Consider the following 20,226-nt stretch of genomic DNA (forward strand, 5'->3'; position numbering starts at 1 on the left):
AGGTGAGGCCTTACCAGTGCCAAGTATAGAGGAACAATTACCTCCCATGTTTTATGTAGGGCACCCATGTTGATGCACTGAGAATATTTGCCTTTTTTGCAACTTCATCACATTGTTGGTTCATATTCAGTTTGTGATCCATTATAGCCCCCCGGCATTTTTCTGCACTTCTACCACCTAGCCAGGTATGCCCCATTTTGTCTGTGTCTTTTGATTTTTTCCTTCCTAAGAGAAGTACCTGGCACTTGTCTTTATCAAATGCCTTCTTGTTGATTTCAGACCAACTCTCCAATTGATCAAGATAGTTGTGAATTCTAATCTTGTCCCTCAAAGTACTTGCAACCCCTTTCAACTTGGTGTCATCCACAAATTTTATAAGCATACTTTCCACTTCACTATCCAAGTCATTAATGAAAATATTGAATAGTACCAGATCCAGGACACACACTTGCATAACCTTGCTAGAAACAGCCTTCCAATTTGACAGCAAACCATTGATAACTACTTTGAATATGGTTTTACATCCATGTTATAGTAATTTCATCTAGACCACATTTCCATAGTTTGCTTATGAGAAAATCATGTGGGACTGTGGCAAAAGCCTTACTAAAAATCAAGATTTATCATGTTTACTGCTTTCCTCCCATCAACTAGGTCAGTAAACCTGTCAGAGAAGGAAATTAAGTTGGTTTGGCATGATTTGTTCTTGACAAATGCATGTGGGCTATTACTTATCACTCTATTATGCTCTAGGTCCTTAAAAATTGATTGTTTAATAATTAGTTCCAGTATCTTTCCATATATCAAAGTTAGGCTGACTGGTCTATAATTCCTAAGGCTCACTTTATTCCCTTTTTAAACATAGGAACTACATTTGTCCTCTCCAGTCCTCTGGAACCTCACCCACTATCCTTGCGTTCTTGAAGATAATTACTAATGATTCTGAGATTGCTTCTGCTAACTTCTTAAGTAATGTAGGGTAAATTTAATCACATTCTGCCAACTTGAATACATTTAACTTATCTAAAAATTATTTTAAAACCTGCTCTTTCCCTACGCTGGCTTGTGTTCCTTCTCGTTATTAATATTAGTTGTGTTAAATATTTGGTCACCTTTTAGTGAAGACTGATGCAAAATAGATATTAAACATCTCAGCCTTCTTGTTGTCATCCATTATTAGCTTTCCTTCCCTAAATAGCGGACCTACACTTTCCTTCATCTTTCTCTGGTTCCTAATATACTTGTAGAACCTCTTCTTACTGCCCAACATGTGCCTTGTTAGGTGTAGATCATTTTGGGCCTTAACTTTTCCAATTTGTCCCTTTGTGCTATTCTTTTGTACTCATCCTCAGCAATTTTTCCATGTTTCAACATTTTGTAGGATTCCTTTTCGATTTTCAGGTCATTAAAGAGCTCTTGATTGGCATCTTATTGCTCTTCCTAGCTTTTCTTCGCAATGGGCTAGTTTGCTGCTGTGCCTTTAATAGTGTCTTTTTGAGAAACTGACTCTCTCCTGAACTCCTTTTTCCCTTAGATTTCCTTCCCATAGAACCTTACCTACCAGTCCTCTGGATTTGTTAAAGTCTGGCTTTTTGAAACCTATTGTCCTTATTCTCACTCCTTCCTTTCCACAGAATCATGAGCTATATTGTTTCATGATCACTTTCACCTAAGTTGCCTTCCACCTTCAGATTTGCAATCAATTTCTTCCTGTTAGTCAGAATCAAGTCTAAAATGGCTGCTCCCTGGGTTATTTCTTCCACCTTCTGAAACAAGAAGTTGTCCCCAACACATTCCAAGAACTTATTGGACATTTTGTGTTTTCCTGTATTATGTTTTCAACAGATGTGTGGGTAGTTAGTCTTTCACTATTACCGGGTCTTGTGTTTTGGATATTTGTTATTTGTCCTAGAAATGTGTCATCCTCCTGATTTGGTGGTCTACCCTGTGGTGATGGTCATCCCTACCATAACGTTGCCCCTTTCTCCCCCCTTTTTAACTTCAACCAGAGACTTTCAACTGGCATGTCTCTCATCTCCTTCTGTACCTCAGAACAATTGAATGAAATACTATGGGAAAAGGGTCCTGCATAATTGGAACCCGACAGTTATGAAAATTCTTCTAGTAATTCTTTCAGATGGAAAAATATTTCTCAAAAAGAAGCTGAATGTTTTACAAATGTCCCTTTCATAAACACATTTTTAGTGTATATGCACACATACATACAGATACATGTATATTGTTGCTAATATTAGCCTGAATAGCTACGAGGACAGGTATTCAAGCTGTTTCTCAGCACAGAGACCCATTATTCTTAGAGGTGCTAACTGATTAGCCGCAAAACTGCAGACATGCGGCACGGGATCTAAATAAGGAGAATTAGTTTTTTCTAAAGTAACATACTTCATGGGGCTCTCTGAATTAGACAGACATTCAAATTATTTACAACTGCAGGAACCTCTGTCATGGGATCATTTGCATAGAGAAGCACACTTGAAAGTCTAAAAATTTCCCTCCTTAGAAAATGGTATTCCTTTGTTATCACATATTCTTACTTTGGAAACTTTTACACTAATCTAGGATAGCTTGAGTGTATGTGGTACTGGACATCCTATAATGATTTTTTGTTTAAAGAAATCACATTTTAAAATGTATCCTTAATACTTTCCATATTATGTAATGCAGTTTAGTCTACCTCTGAGGGTGAGGAACTATATATTATTTCTTCTGATAACTTTGGTCTGATTGTCACTTTAGACTTTGGTCTTTAAGGGTATGTCTATACTGCAATAAAAAACCCATGACACCATGTCTGTGAGCCCAGGTCAGCTGACTTGGGCTTGCGGCTTTCAGGCTGCGGGGCTATAAAATTGAAGTGTAGATTTTTAAACTTCAGCTAGAGCCTGGGTTTGCAGACCCTGCTGTGGCCATGTTGCAGGTTTTTTTTTTTTAATTGCAGTGTGGACATATCCTAACTGTTCCAGTTTGAGCTCTGTGTAGATAAATATTGCACAATATGGGATTTACTAAAACATTTTCTACAGCTCCCATTTAGGCACTTAAATAAAGCGCCAGATTTTAAAAAATGATCAGCACCCAGCAGCTCTCATTGTTCCTAAGGGAGCTGTTAAAGTTCAAGGGTAAAATCCTGACCCTTCTGCAGCCAATGGGAATTTTGCCATTTACTTCATTAGGGCCAGGATTTCACCCCTGCAATTTGCTAGCATGAGATTTTTCTCCATCAGAGTTGGTTAGTTTGAGCTTTACCTCCTAGCACTCAGCACATTTGCTTCCTTTGGTTTTAGGGACTGCATTTCTTTTTTGAGGTGGTTGAGGATTAGTTTTAGATTTATCCCTTAATTTGCTGGCATTTTTCTAGTCTGCAAACCAGATCAATGCTTTAAGAGGATATACATCACTTATGCATAGACATCCTCCGAAAGTAATGTCAAATCATTCTGTTACAAATACATCTGTACATACACACACACACAACTATGGCAGCCAAGTTAGGGACTTGCTTTAGTGTTTGACTTTACAGTTTGTTTTTGTTGAATCATATAAATTAGAGATGTAAAAGCTGTATTAGGTCATGTAATCTTACTCTCTGCCAAAGCAAGATATTTTTTCCAATACTTTGTCCAGTAGTTTTCCGCTGTCTGGGTTGGGTTTACACTTTGGCCTCATTTTCAGAGTTAGGTTTATGTTTTGATAGGTTTAGTGTTTTGATGTTTAGTGAATTGTGTTACCATCCTATGGTGGTGATAGCTGTGATGCATGTTACTGCTCTTCAGTAATACGAGCGGTGAGCTACAGATACCAACCTATGACTATAATGATCATCAGTATTTTACCACTGTATAGTGATGGATGCAATAAATTCACCCTTCAGTGAGAGAAGACATGGGTTACATTTGTGCATTGATAACATGTGCACTGGAATTTTCTTCTAGTGGCAGCTAGCTAGGAGTTCTTCCTCCTTGGCTGACAAAACATAGTCTCTCTTTTTGCCTCTCCCTAGTTGATTAATCTAATCTTATTTCTTCACCCACTATTGATGCTCCATATATCCCTCTAGCAATGCTGCTCCATGAATTGTCCATTTGGCCAACCTTTCCTACAACCTTTCTGCAATTAACTCTGCAAGGTTCCTTACCCTGGGCCAAATGTGCTTGAACTCTTTTTTCCTCTCTGTGCTGGAACTAAATGGAAAACACCTCAAGGATGGAAATTACACCTTCACATACATCTGTTCCCTATCAAGCATATTGTTTATGTTCAGTAAATAATAAGGAAAGTGACTCTCTATCATTGTCACATGACAGATCTAGCATTATGTGTCACAATATTCAGCTGCAATACAAGTCCCCTTTAGGTGCTATGATTTAGGTTTTATTAGTACAAGACGTTTGTTAGCTTTTCTTTCAAAGAATGTTTAACAGCATATAAAGTTCTACCATGCTTATTTCCAGCATAAATATTGAAATCTTTATATAACAATCTTAGAACAATTAGCCTCAGCATTTTAAAAGATGTTACACTCGTAGCTTTTAAAATATGGTGAGTTCAGAATGTAACAGAGAATCAAGGGTTTTATTTGCATCAGCTCTCCCTTTCCCATTAAAATGGTGGGTTGTATGGTTTTTATTTTGAACTTGCTTCTTACATCTGCACCACAAATCAGCCCTGCTGATGCATTAAAGTTTGAAAAATGCAATGAGGATGTAAAAGTCTAAGAAGCAGAGTATGGTCATTAGTGCACAGATCTGGTGGTCAGGAGATCTGGGTTCTCTCCCAGCTGTGTCATTGGTTTCCTGTGACTGTGTGAAGATGTTGTCATGACAGTAAAGTCCCACTGAACTGTGTGTGACCTGGGGCAAGTCATTGCAGCTAGCCAAAATTGTCAGAACTGCCTGCTGTATTTTTGGCAGCCTCGCTTTAGTAGATAATTTGGGTTTAAGCCTCCTGTGGGACTAATTCTGATATCACTGTCTGATGATTTATACCTGCAGAAGTGAATTCAGAATGGGGCCTATCTGTCTCATTTTCTCTGTCTAGCCAATGACAATGATAAATATTTCCTCACCTCACAAGCGTGTTGTGAGGCTTAATTCATTATTATCTGTAACAAGTTTGAGATCTCAAGATGAAAAGGGCAACAGAAGTGCAAAGTGCTCTTAATAAAAATGCTGTGTTTCCCACATCTCTTTTTAGCTCTTACATATATATCCATGTTGATTAAATGAACCTCTGTAAAACACAATGGGCATGTTTGTTTAACACGTTTCTGGGCTTGGATTTGAGATTGACTTTTTTGAATACCCACTGCAATTTCTTTAATAGGTGACAACATGTGACATCAGCTCTAATCACAGCTCTAATCACCATTGTAGCCATCATCAGTACCAGTCTAGCTAGTCAAGACAGAATGATTTGACCCAGAGCAGAGGAAACCACTAGCAAACTTAGACCTGCCCTAATTTTTTTTTAAATCACTTTGCCAGGATATTTATAGAGGAGATCAATTTTAATTTACTTCACCACTCAAGTACACAATACATAATTCCTCCAGAAGAGATTTATCACAGCCTTTGTATACTTTCCTGGGTAAAAACTGGGGAGCCTGAGGGTTTCACGTCAGCTCCAACATGAGTTGACTGAACTGTCTTAATCTGCAGACCAATTTGCTCTACAGTCCCCTAAGGAAGGAACTTGTTGATTTTGGCAGTGTTTACCTTTCCTACAAACAAATTCAACAATTTCCAGACCGGCTGGCTCTTAAAAATCACTTGAGAGCTGGGAAAAAAATCTGCCCCAGGCTGCATCAGTATTTTTTTTCTATGTTCTAGGGAAAGCTTTTGTGTTCCCCACAGCTGCTTGAGGATAATCCGTAGAGTCAAGATTATTCACAGAGTCAATAGAGAAGTCTGTAAAGTTCCCCGAGTTTAGTTTCCTTCAGTGAGGAGAGTAAAAGAGTCTGTCAGAGAGAGAAAAGATGAAGTATTCTTGGCTGATTTAGCTGTATTCTGAACTACATTAGAAGAAAGATGTGGGGGAGGGGGAGAAGATGACTTTAACCTGCTTGCCTTTTACAACATGTTGCAATATGTTGCTTTCTTAATTTTCTTTATTTTTAAATTGCACGTCTGTAACTTTGTGTGCATTTTAAGTCTATGCTTTAGAAATTTACATGGCACTAATCAAATCTATTGTTTTGAACCTTCAAGCTTAATCCACTTTTAGCAGCCCCAGTCTTTTAAAGTATCCATCCATGTATCACGAGTGGTGTAAACCATGTAATAAATTGCAGAGCCATATCATTCACCGTTAACTGCCTGATTTGCCCTTTCCCACTAATCTATCCCCAATTGCCCCAACAACTTAACAATCAAACTTTGAGCAGTTTCTAACAGCCACTACATTTTAATAGAAGAGACAACTTGCCAGAGAAGTGTTTTCATCTTTCTCTCAAAATGAGAATTCTTTTTCTCAAAGCTATGCAGGTTGAAGGTATAGAATGGGTAATATCTAACTGTAACTTTAAGGACCCAGTAACACTCTGATCATGCAGACACTTACACATGTGCATAATTTTAGTCACATGAGTCCTATTGACTTTAAATCAGGGCCTAGGGTTAGAAATGGGAGTGTTAGATTGTCGGTAAAAGAAGATTTTCAGCCTTCCAGGGGGGACACGCAGCTGTTACTTCTAGCCATGGAAGGCGGTGAGATATTTGACCTTAAAGCCAACATGTTATATAAAGAGAAGTTAAGTCATATTTAGAGGTTACTAACATTTATTAGTTAGAACACATTTTCCTGTTCCTTTGAGTTAGTAAAGTTGGATTCATGGAAACTAAGAGTGCCTGGTTTACAGATGGTAAGTTCTTTCAGGCAGGCTGCATTTTCGTATGTGTTTCTAACAAATCTAGAAGAATGGGGCTGTTGGCTGCCTGTGGGCTGCTGTAACAAATACAAAAAACATAAAACTCAAAGAATTTTCTATACAATGTGGGATACACAGAATATATGATGGTAAATTGGGGGTTTATTGCAGTAAATAAAGGGGTTATTGGTGACAGCTGTGTGGAAAAGATTCCCTGAACATTTTTTCAAGATATGAGAAAAAAAATTGGTGATGAAAAGTTGAAATCTCAAAAAACTACATTAAGAGAAAAAAAATGTTTGGGTCAATCAAAACCCTCGATTCAGATCATTTCAAAATATTTAGTATAGATTTTGACCATTTTTTGTTACTATAATTTAGCTTGCATTTCAAAATTAAAAATTGGCTCAAACTGGAAATCATGAATTTTTGTTTAAAAAATGTCAAAACTCAAATTTTCACAATTTTAATTTTTTTCAGCTTTTTTGGGGTTAAAAAAAAATCATCAGAATTAACTCATTCCCACCAAAATTGTGGTATTGTTAAATCTGCACTGTCAGACAACAAAAAAATTGAAAATTTTCCCACCAATTCTATTACTAGGAAATAATTTCCAATGACCTGCATAACCGGAGTAAATCTGGGGAAAAAAATCTTATATCACAAATTCTCTCATCTCTTTCTTCATATACATATGCAGAGGATCATGTCCTACTTGCTGATGTACTGGGCAGTGGAGGGAATATACAATAGGAAGTGCAAAGAATAAAAGTAGGCTCCCCTTTAACTCTCAGATGAATGCTAGACAAAGTGATCAACTGTCATGGACCACAATCTCCAGGGGACAGGGTGAACCCAGATAGGGGTGGCATCATCCAAGCCACCCAGCTTGCATACTTGGTTGGCAGCAAGCAGTGGCCAGTGACATGTATTGCTGCTTTTCAGAGCAGAAGTAAAGGGTATCCAGCAGATCACTCCACAGGCCTACTCCATGGCATCCAGAGTCATCTGGAGAAGAGGATATATCTTCTCATAAAGCATGCGCTTGCTTTCATCCCATCTGCCTAACAGCACTGATGAGGGCAGGATTTGGCATTAAATATATATATCATTTGAGCAATGTGGTTTTATGAAGAGTAAATACATCATGCTTGACAAGCCTAATTCATTTCTATTTTGACAAAATGACAACACAATCAGCAAGCCCTGGAGGCTGTGGGGCAACATGATACTATCAAGCCCACACTCATCCCTATGGTTAGCCACACAAATATTGGCCCAGTTCAGTAAGATACTCAAGCTTCTGTGTATAGTGTACCAAGACCCAGCTGTGTATTTCAGCAGCTTACAACATACCAATACCTAGTAAGAAATGGGCTTAGTTACAGAGAAACAGCTGGGAAAAAAGAACTGCATGATATTCCACCCCTTCACCCCCAGAAATGTGCTAGGAGTGGATATGTTAAAGCACCACCAGTTACTTTTAACTTATGCTATGGATTGTGTTTTGCAACAGATATTTTATGCTATTATGTACGTTCCCAGGACCTCTGTGTACCAGCAACCCATCACACTGGGATACTTAGATGGGTTTTACTCTTTGCCAATGCTTTTCCTATTTGTCTGCATTTTTCCCGCTATTCTGCCTGCCTATCCAGTGTCCACTGATAATGTGTTCTGAGACTCATCAGTGAATATCTCAATGACCTCCAAGATGCTTAAAGTTGAGCCTAACTTTATGCAAATCAGTAGTCCTTTTCAATTTAGTGAGACTATCCATGTGCTTGAAGTTAGGCCCGTGCTTAAATATCTTACTGAACTGGGCCAATATTTGTGTGACTAACCATAGGGGTGAGCATGGGCTTGATAGTATCAGATTGCCCTACACCCTCTGGGCTTGTCGTGTGACTAACCATAGGGGTGAGCATGGGCTTGATAGTATCAGATTGCCTTACACCATCCTGGGCTTGCTGCTATTTATTTTCTCACTCTTCCTGATGATGTTTTCATGTTTCTCTCCTACTGCCAGACTGGACACTTATGCATCACTCATTTCCCTCTTGGATAATCTTTCCTTTCCAACAGTGGGTTCTGGTAACCTGGTTGCCCCTATTTCCTAGTCTGTCTGCTGTGTATCACTTGGACTTTTCTGGAAGCTGACCTGCTTATGCCAGGTATGCACTAGTGGCCCTCTGCATATTCCTTGCTGCACATTTCATAGTTCTCATGCTTATTGACAGGATGGCCATGTGCACTCTAAGACCTCCTACTGTGAATTTATTTGCACACATTTTTCCTTTCTCTAAAAGGTCCCCCATGTGCTTTCTTGGACAAAAGGAATCAAACTTTGTCTCATTTTCTCTCTCCCTCTTCTCAGCTCTCCCCCTTTAATATTGCCATTTGTTGCTCTACCTCCCGCCTACTGCTACCTTGTCTGTTCTAAATCAATGCTTCAGATGTTACCAGCACTTCCCTTTCTGTGGCAGTGAATACCACTTGGCACATATCAGACATCAGACTGACTCATCACCACCACTTACTGCAAACAGACAAGTAGGTGTCATGACTTGCCAGCCAGTCCCAATTAATGCCAGTCCTAAATAACCACTATTCAATTAAACTGGAGCCTGAGAAGGAATAACATGTCATTAAAATTATTTTCAAATTGAATGGTTTTAAATTTTTCCATGAGGTAAGTGCAGCTATTTAATGGCCATGTTGCAAACCTCTCACTCATCATGATAAAAGGTTATAATTCCACTAAGTCAATGGTTTCACTTGTGTGAGCAAGTGCTCGCCCATTAGACAAAGTGGTTCACAATCTGGCCCTGAAACCTTGCACACCAATGAGAATTGCAAAACGGTGTGTGTGCGCATGTGTGCACACATCCTGTGAGAGAGGAGAAGAGGAGAACAACATAACTCAAATGTGCCTACACTTTCTAACTAACAAAAGTCTGTCAGCCTCATAAGCTAGTCCTTGCCAGACGTCTCAGCAGGGACATTCTGGCTGCTTTTGGATGTGATTTTTATGTAGATGGATATTAACAGCTGCCCAGACAACATTTAAAAAAATAGGTATTAGATAATTTTGGCAGAACATTTTTAGAAATGTAGGGGAAAAATACGTCACTCTATACCACGCACATTTACACCAAAAAGGCTGGCAAATGAGAATTAACTAAATCCTGGGAATGGTAAATCAAAGGTGCATTCTATTAGCACTACCCATGCACAACGTCAAACTTTTTTTTTTCTCACCTCTATATTATTTTTTGCCTTCACTAAAGGAAAACTGCCTTTCAGGGCCCAGTGTGCTTAATATTTTCCACTACTCGGATGTCTAAAGTTTCAAACAATCATGTGTGTTTTAATAAACTTGGAATGGAATTTCTAGAGGTGATGAACTGAATAGCTGAGCTCTTCATTAGGTGCGTATTAAATAAAGAGAGCTTTCATTATAAATAGGATAATCTTACCTCCATATTGTTTTCCAAACTATAACATTAAATGTCTACTGGGCTTTCGAGGTGAGATTTTCTGATTTTTAGTTCCAATCTCTTTATTATATTTTTTCTTTTAGTGTCAGAAAGCCTCAAACAATAATTAGCAGCAATAACAATTTGCAAAAAATCCTCACCACTAGAATCTCCAGCAATAATAGGGCATGCTTTTTTTGTTCTGTTCTACACAGGATCAGGATGGGATGAACTCATAAAAATGATACAACAACATAATTGGATACGATTTAACACATATCTACATCTTCAAAGATAACTAGCAATTGTATGTTCCTCCATTTTTGGGTGCTCAACTTATGACACTTTAAAGGGTCCTGATTTTCAGAAAATCCTTAGCACCCAGCATTTGAAAATCAGGCCCCTATATAGTGAGTATCAAATGGGCACCCTAAATGACTACTCACTTTGGAAAATTTTAGGCTTATAATGTCTCTGGTATTTGAATTGTGCCTGGGTGCAGAGATGGGTTCAGTATGCAAAGATCAGAGCTGGACCCAGATTTTAAACAACCTTTAGTTTGGGGGTGTTTTGTGGGGTCTCCTGCACCCTGGCTACCTTTGCTATTCTTGTTTTATGGATAAATAGAAATCTCCAGCACTGTCAATCTGATACCTTTCAACTACACTAAAATCTCTCTTGCGCTCTCTCTCATACACACAGACTGGTAAAACAAAAAGGAGTCCCGGAATACTCACACAGCTGCAATTTAAGGCAATCAGTTTAATCAGTTTGTACCATGCCCTACTAGCATTCATCCTCTTCCTCTCCCTATGGAGACACAACTGCATACAGTTACTGAATACTGCATACAACTGCTGAAGGGTTATCCACCTATGCAATGTGGCTACATTTCCATCCTACTAAGATTTAAAATTCTATGTCTAATTTCATAATTGAATCCACATACATGTCAGTTTTGAGTCAGCTACAGTTTCCACACAAATGAATACTTCCTTTCACTAGAAATGGACAACTGTACTGAAATTTCCCAGTTAGGATTAATAGATTTTAGATGTTAAGGTTCATAGTTGGTTTTTTTAGGGCCAGAAAGGACCATTAGATTATATAATCTAACCCTGTGAATTGCTGTCAGTTTAAACAGACACATGAAATATTTGCCAAAAGTAACTGTTTGATGTTTATCTGACATGTCCATTTTTTGGTGCCCTATCATTGAAATGGTGGTGAATCTCAGAATATGGTGGATTATTATATTTTATCTTGTCTACTGGATGACAGTTCTAATCTTCTGAATGATTTTGTATTTTTTGTATTATTGTCACATCAAAATAGAAATCAAACATCTTGGAATGGGCCTGGTTTTGAAGTGTTTTTCTGGAGCACATGAACCTTTATGTGATGGTGTCCAGATTTCTTTGGGCTTAGCAACACATCTGTAGTGAGTGCATTATACTGAGACAGGATGGTGGAAAGGACTATGAAGATTTCTCCTGGATAATCAAGAATGAAACTTCAGCCTGTAATGTTCATTACATTTCTCAAATTAGAACTCTTCTTAGGTGTGCCAAGAATATTTAAGAAAATAAATGTAGAGAAATAGAACTCAAGCTTTTGTAGGAGAGACCCTGCAATAATTATAATGTGCCGGAAATTGGTGTGAACCAAATTAGTGTTGGGATGAGGAGCAAATGTAAACCATAATAACGGGATTTTAAAACAGCTTTTAAAATGCTGGCTATCTCTTGTATCTTGAGCGAATGGTGAGTAAGTCTTGCAGCTTTCTGTGATATGTTAGAAGGCAAGTTGCAACATTGCTTCCAGAAGTTCTCAAAAGAGTAGGACCCAGAAGGAAATGTTAGAACTTCTAAAGGTCTGCAGTGCTATAAATATTCATAAATTGGATGCTTATCTGAACTTTTGAGATGTTTCCCCTGTGCTCACTCATTCCTTTTTCAGAGGCCACATGACCCTCCTCCTACCATTCAATCACTGTCCAAAAATGTATGCTCTCATTTGTCTGGTGCTGTCTTCTTGCATAGAGACCCAGCACTATCTTCTGGAGGCTGCTGCTTGGCTTGCTCTCTCCCTTTTCTGGGGAGAAGAGAGCTGGTAGTAACACTTCCAATCCAAGGTACTAGAATATTTCTTATGGTGGGTAGCCTGTCCTTTACTTATTAGTGTGACCTGGAAGCTGTGCAGTCTGTCATGCTGCAACTACTGCTTCCGGCTTTTTAGTGTTAAGTGAATGGAGGCAATTCAGACCCAGCACACTTTTCAGTGCTGAAAGGCCTGCCATAGTGGGACTGAACAGGACGCTTCCAGGTTCTACTGCTGATAGGTGGGAAGAAAGAGGGAAGGTGAGAGGCAGACAGGTTACTGGAAGAGAGGGGAGGAGTGGGCTTGTGGATTGACCCCCTACAGGACATAAAGGAAGGGAGCGAACCATTTGGCCATCCTTAAATGTCTAGAAGGGGAAAGCAGGCCAGCCAGCCATACACGCAAGATTGCAGAGGATAGTAACAAGCTCCAGAGATGGGGTCCAATGGCAGGTGGAATATCAGCCAGCCAGATGTCCAGTGAAGCAAAGGCAATCTCAGCTAAACTACTGTTCGCTGCCATCCATTGTGACACTGCCACCTGGCTATTTGGAGTCTTGAGATCAAATGAGAAAAAGTCACTGATGCCAAGGTGCTTGCTCAATTGCCACAAGGAATATAGTGTAATATGTTGAATCAGCTCTTGCGATTTTATCACAAATCTTGTGATATTTGATGGTTTTCTTAAGCCACAGATTCTGGAGTCCTATGATTAAGTGAGAATCCCAGATTTCTTTTAAAGAATAAGCTTGAATAAGCAGAAAAAGTCTTGAAAATATGAATGCTAAAGGTTCAAAATCTGGAAGGCAAATAAAAACATAAACACGATTTAAAAAAAAAATCAATATTTTTTTCAATCTCATTTTTTTTTATTGTCCAGACCCATGATGCTTGAGGCTGGCAATCCTGGAACTGTAGGCCCATTCTTGTCAAGTCTGAGGTGAAAGAATCAGCGTAAGCCCTGGCTAAGTTCCTCTCTTACAAATGAGGGAACCAGAAGCTTTTTAGAGTGAGGGTCTAAGAGCCCTCGCCTGATGTCAATTTGAAGGGAGCTGATTTCTGCAAGGTGGAAAATACTGAGACTTTATTCCCCAAGGTATAAATTAAAATACAAAATCTACATCTAATAACATACAGTAATAGACACAGCGGTCTCAGCCAGAGCAGCAGCGCTATAGTGCTGAGTTCCACAGTAATCAAAATATGCCAGCACCTCGAGGGAATGTCGCAGGCTGACTGATTACCCAGCAAAATCCCAAGCTTTTTCTTACTGGCCTATGCAATGGATCTTCCTTACATAAAGAAAAACTAATTACAATTTCCATTCTATCTAGAGTTCCAGGTTTTTGGGTGGGAGCGCCCCTCTATCCTTCCTTGCTAAACAGGTATGGGTCCCCTTTATTACCTGGAATATTCAGAGGGATTTTAATTTAGCTAAGCTTACTGTGATATGGTTATTTTTCTATAGAGCTGAGGGAAACTCAGAATTTCCAGTTCCTGGGAAATTCTGACATTCTGAAACTTTCTGAAAATGAGATACGCTGAAGGTTTTTGTTTCAGGAACACGGATGCATGTTGTTTGCAAAATGAAAAAGAGTAATCGTTGTACCAAGGCTTCCAGGGTCTGTGGTGCTAGGGCAGTTCCATTCTGCAGATTGCCCTGGGCCGGGGGCTCCATGGATTCCAGGCTCTATGCCAGCTGGCTCCCTGGCCTGCCTGAGTCCTGGAAGCCTTCCCCTTCAACTTGACAGGAGATCAGGCAGATTTCCGACAGAACTCTGCCTGCAATTTGATGAAAGTCCACCAAACCAGATACATTTTTGCAAAACATTTCAGATCCAGCGAATCAGCATTTTCTGATGAAACTGTTTCATCTATAAACTTGTGACCAGTTTTATTTTCAAACCCATGTCTCTCTCCAATTCTGCTTCTTATAACAGACTATTTCTCCTGCCGTTCACTTTCCCTCCAGCTGACTGTAGAGAACTGGTACCTTCATCTTAGCCATGGGCCTCAGTCACAACCAAGCGAAGAGTCAAGCAATACCTACCCCTCTGGCATTTGGAGTCAGCCACAGTCTGGTGTAACAGACATTATACATGATGAAGTAGGCAAACCACAGCAACACAGAACTTGGTTTAGTGGGAAGTACTCTGGGGTAAGAGACCTGGGTTCTACCTGGCTTTGCCATTACCTTGTTGTGTGAACTTACAGAAGCCCCTTCCTCTTTCTGTGCCTCTGTTTCCCCTCCCATGCTTCCTCTGTCTTGTTTATTCAGATTGTCAGCTCTTTGAGGCAGGGACTAATGGGGGTCCAGTCTGAATGGGACCTCTTGGTGCTACTGTAATCATAATACGGCAAGAACAAAATGAGGTCACCAAACCAAGGGAAAGTTATTTGGACCTTAAAACAGGCTTGTTCAAAATATCAGTTGCTGACTAAAAAATAATAATAATAATAATAATAAAAACCCCATGATATTCTGGAATGCATTTAAAAGGCAAATATGTGTAAATAATTTAACTATGTTGTAGTGGCTCTTTCACTGGGAGAAGTGAATGCAGTGCGCCCACTTGTCAGCATAAAGAAGTATGTGTTGGATGAATGGACTATAAAATGGATAGAGAGCTGGCTAGATCATTGGGCTCAACGAGTAGTCATCAATGGCTTGATGTCTAGCTGGCAGCTGGTAACAAGCAGAATGCCCCAAGGGTCGGTCCTGGGGCCAGTTTTGTTCAACATCTTCATTAATGATCTGGAGGATGGGGTAGATTGCACCCTCAGCAAGTTTGCGGACGACACTAAGCTGGGGGGAGTGGTAGATACCCTGCAAGGTAGGGATAGGATACAGAGTGACCTAAACAAACTGGAGGATTGGGCCAAAAGAAATCTAATGAGGTTCAACAAAGATAAGTGCAGAGTCCTGCACTTAGGATGGAAGAATCCCAGGCACAGCTACAGACTGGGGACCAACGAGCTAGGCAGCAGTTCTGCAGAAAAGGACCTGGCAGTTACAGTGGATAAGAAGCTGGATATGAGTCAGCAGTGTGCCCTGGTTGCCAAGAAGGCTAATAGCACATTGGGCTGCATTAGTAGGAGCATTGCTAGCAGATCGACGGACGTGATTATTCCCCTCTATTTGACATTGGTGAGGCCGCATATGGAGTATTGTGTCCAGTTTTGGACCCCCCCCATTACAAAAAGGATGTGGACAAGTTGGAGAGAGTCCAGCGGAGGGCAATAAAAATTAAGGGGCTGGAGCACAAGACTTATGAGAAGAGGCTGAGGGAACTAGGCTTGTTTAGTCTGCAAAAGAGAATAATGAGGGGGGATTTGATAGCAGTCTTTAACTACCTGAAAGGGGATTCCAGGGAGGATGGAGCTAGGCTGTTCTCAATGGTAGTAGATGACAGAACAAGGAGCAATGGTCTCAAGTTGCAGTTGGGGAGGTCTAGATATTGGATATTATTGGTTGGATATTAGGAAAAAGTTTTTCACTAGGAGGATGATGAAGCACTGGAATGGGTTACCTAGGGAGGTGGTGGAATCTCCAACTTTAGAGGTTGTTAAGTTGCAGCTTGACAAAGCCCTGGCTGGGATGATTTAGCTGAGGTTAGTCCTCCTTTGAACAGGGGGTTGGACTGGATGACCTCCTGAGATTCCTTCCAACTCTAATCTTCTCCTATGCTGTGATTCTTCTATGACCAGTAACACCTCTAGACTTCAGGAAGGTGGGATGACTGAAACCTCTGGCGTAGCCTTCCCTATTAATTTCAAGGGCAAAAAATATCGATAACAAATCATTGCCTCAGCAAAATCAATGACAGAGGGTGTGCTTTCCTCTTTTTGATGTTAGTTTTCACTGAATTATCTCATTAAAGAAAGTATAAGCATAAAATCTCTTTCATCACATCTAATTTTCATGAGCTTCAGAAAGCCTTCTAATAATTCACATGGCAGGACCCCTCCATGCATTGATATAATCTCTGTTGTGTGTAGAAAAGGGATCAGTCACTGGCACAGCTCTTGTACTCAGGACCATATAGAGTGGTCTGCAGGTTTAGGATCTAAGAAGGAAGAGGGCTGGGTTGGCTGGATTGAGGCAAATAGTGGGCAGCCCCTTGATTGTAAGATAGAAAGGTTAAGTTTGGTGTGTTTCCAAAAGAATCATCTCACCAATTCTCCACAATCCTTAGCATTCTCCACAGTCCACTCATTCACAGTGGCGTGAGCATGGTGGATGGAGTTTGTTTGTGTTTGGTCAAGTAGGGTTGTTTCACAGGCCCACCCCTAAATGCTAGTACGGGCCCCGCTTGTGCACTAAGTGCACAAAATGATCCTAAATGAAGTTCCTGCAAGAAATCTGAACCATTTTGTCCAGGTTGGATTTGTCCCTTACGCACTGTATTGAAAACTGTGTTAAAATTGTGATCTATCACTTTAAATTCTCAGAGGCAAGCAGGACCAGAGTTCTGTAGGGAAATGTGCAATCAGAGTCAGGTCAGCAGAGGACCCAGCCTTGAGTCAGGTGGGATGACTTTTGCCTCTCTGTTTTAGGGAACAGCCTGTTTTGTTTTTTCTGTTTGGGGGTTCTTGCGGGTTATGGTTCTGAATTCTAAGAAATAAAATAGCATTACACAGCAACCTTTAGGCAAGAGTATTTATGTTTTTCTGCATTTGTATGCCATAAACAGACAGGAGTTTTGTGTCTGGTAGTGACACTAAACATATAAGGTGGGATATGTTTATGAATGTGATCTTATACTGTATGCAGTATTACATAAAGTGCTACTAGTAGGGCGGATAGGGGAACTCTCCATTACTTGGCGTCTTTAAATAGAGGCTAGATGTCTTTCTAAAAAAAGACATGCTCTAGTTTAACTGTGAGCTGTTGGACAAGATGCAGGAATCACTGGGTGACATTCTGTGGCATGTGGTGTGCAGGAGGTCAGACTAGATGATCATAATGGTCCCTTCTGCACTTAAAATTTATGAAAGTGAACTCGTTTAAGCAACAGTGGCCTGTTCAGCTGAGCCTGCTCTCTAGTAGCAGTTTTTTGCACTTGGGAGCTTAAGAACGTATTTATTTGTCAGCAGGTCTGCAGACACATTTTAATTAAGTTTCAGCTACGGCCCCCAACCCCTCCTAATCCAAGACTCCAGCTGATATGTGTTCATTTGCAGCCACAAGGTAAATTCAGTCCAGCTTGAATTCAAAACCATGTTATTACAGTTGAAAGGCAAGTGTGAGTAGGGACTCTACTAATCCCCACTACAATAAGCCTAAGATCATAGAAGCTGTTGTCCAGTAATATACTAATATCCTATAACACAAGCCACGGAAATGTTCTTGTTGGAAAATATCAGCTGGCAAGTTTTACCAGTTTTGTTCCTAAGCTGTGGTTGGCCATGGTAGCTACGGTTGTGGTCTTGGACTTGGATCACACTTATTTTTTATAAACATATGGTAGTGACTCTAAGCTAAATTTGCTGGAAAGTTTGTATTTAATTGCAGGTTCAGGTAATGCAACTGTAAACCTTAAGGGGATACTGTCAAAGTTGTGGCAAGATGTACTTTGGATTTGTGGACACGCTGCACTACGTGGGTGCTGATCTGTGCCTTGGCTTTGTCTGTCTCCCAAATTCTTATGAATAGTCTGAATATTGAAATGTACAGGGGTTCTTCTACCTGAAAACCTCAAGGCAGAAATCTTGTACATTTCAACATTCTCATCACAGGGAGGTGGCAGAGCTGATGGAAATGACCCTCTGTGCCTCTGAAATATTACAAAAGATTTACGGGTTCTGTAGTACAGCTGGTTGGATACATTCTGGTAAAATGAAATGTTGTTGAAGCCTATGTACTTTGCTTTTGATTAAGACTTTGTCAAAATGGTTTTGGGGTACAGAGAGACTCTCACACTTTATAGCTTAATGGTTAGGGCACTTGCATGGGATGTGAAATACTGAGGTGCAACTCTGACTCAGAGTGACCTGCAGTAATCTAGAAAGAATCTGCTGTTAATCAGGCATAGCATGGACTTGAATCTGAGTCTCTCACATCCCATGCCGGTGCCCTAGCCCCATGTACTCCCTCTTGGACATTTTGATATCTCTTCTGAATCAAAAAAGGATATTTCAACAGAAATCTACTTTTGCAAAAACATTCAAAGATTTTGTTTTTGTGCCGATGCAAAACAAAGACAACTTTCAAAATATTGGAAGTTGCCACAAAACTGAATTCTCATCCTTCAGTCAGCTTTATTTCCTAGCAACCTCACCTTCTTTTCCCCCCAACAAGGACATTTTCATGGCCTGTTAGAGGATTTTAGTGTATTACACCCCCCCATCCCTCAACAGCTGAACCAAGAAAAGGAAGAAGAAAGAGCAAGGAATTCCACCTGGGAAGGCCCCTCATGGCAAAGGGAATCATGGAATTTCCAGATGTGCAGGAAACCGCAACTCATTTTTCTGAACTATTGCAATCATGGATTGAGGGTCATGAACACATCAAACCAAGCTATATTCAGATGGTTTCTAGGTGAATGATTTGCACAATGTGGGTAAGATCCTGAGAAGTGGAGTGTGGAGAAGCAGTGAATAGGGTTCTGGTGCTCTGAGCATATTCTAAGTATATCAGAAGAGGAGAGAAGATTATAGTCCAACTTTACAGTAGAGATAAACTTTTTGCTTTTGGATAATTCCATATGTGAATAGCATATTTGATGTTGTTAGCATTTAGGCAGGAGGGGTAATCAAAAAGGAAACTAAAATATAATATTTTATAGATTTTTGTTTCCAACTGCTCATGAAATAAAATCTAATGAATTATGTAAATAGCCCACATAGATCTGTAAGGATTTAGAGGGAAATTAGTTAACTCACTGCTCATATAATTTGAATTCCAGTATCTAAGAGCTACATGGTGGCTTTCAGACCGTAGAAAATATAAACCCAAGCAACTTGGTTTAAATGATCCAGTTATTATTCTATTTCAGCACTTGGCATATTTTTCTATAAAGAATTCTCACTGCCAGCCTCCAGTTTTTGCTGATGGCAAATATTTCCTTCCAAATGCTTTACCGACGTAAGTGGAGATCTACATTTTGATCTACCTATCAAATGCCCCATTGAGACTAAACACCCATATATGTTATGTGTATTTCAAAGATCAGGCCTTATATTTTCATTGTTTTTTCACAATAACAGTATTTTAAAGTAGACATTTCATTTAAACTAAATGAATATGTATGGGCTGTTTTTTGTCTTTTTGCTCAGTGTATATGTAAGGTGTATCCTCTGAACTGGGAAGCTAGTAGAAGTGATTGAAAAATTTTAGAGCAAATATTTTTCCACCAAAAAATGAGGTTTTGTTAAAAAGACTTTTTACAGTAAAATGTCAGGGGGATGGGGGAGTTGTTAAAAATTGATTTTTTTCAATGGGAAATTTCAATGACAATTTTTGTGTAGTTTCAAACTGAAATCTATTTAATTTTGGGTTTCAAAATGTCTCCTTTTGACTTCAATGGGCTTTGGATTGGTCCATAATCTAGCAGGGTGTTTAATGCTTAAAAGATCTGTGACTCAAGATTTCTGCATTCTACTTCAGTGGGTTAAAGTCCTTGGGTAAATCATTTCACTCCCACTTATCTGTACCTCATTTGTATAATGGGTATATTATTCCAAGAATTGAGAGGCTTTATTAATTTAAGTGCTTTGACATCCTCAAAAGAGAGGTGCTATGAAAATACAAAGTGCTATT

This window comes from Emydura macquarii, unplaced genomic scaffold (genome assembly GCF_026122565.2).
Source record: "Emydura macquarii macquarii isolate MOO-44397 ecotype Brisbane River unplaced genomic scaffold, CSIRO-AGI_Emac_v2 contig_719, whole genome shotgun sequence".
NCBI lineage: Eukaryota > Metazoa > Chordata > Testudines > Chelidae > Emydura > Emydura macquarii.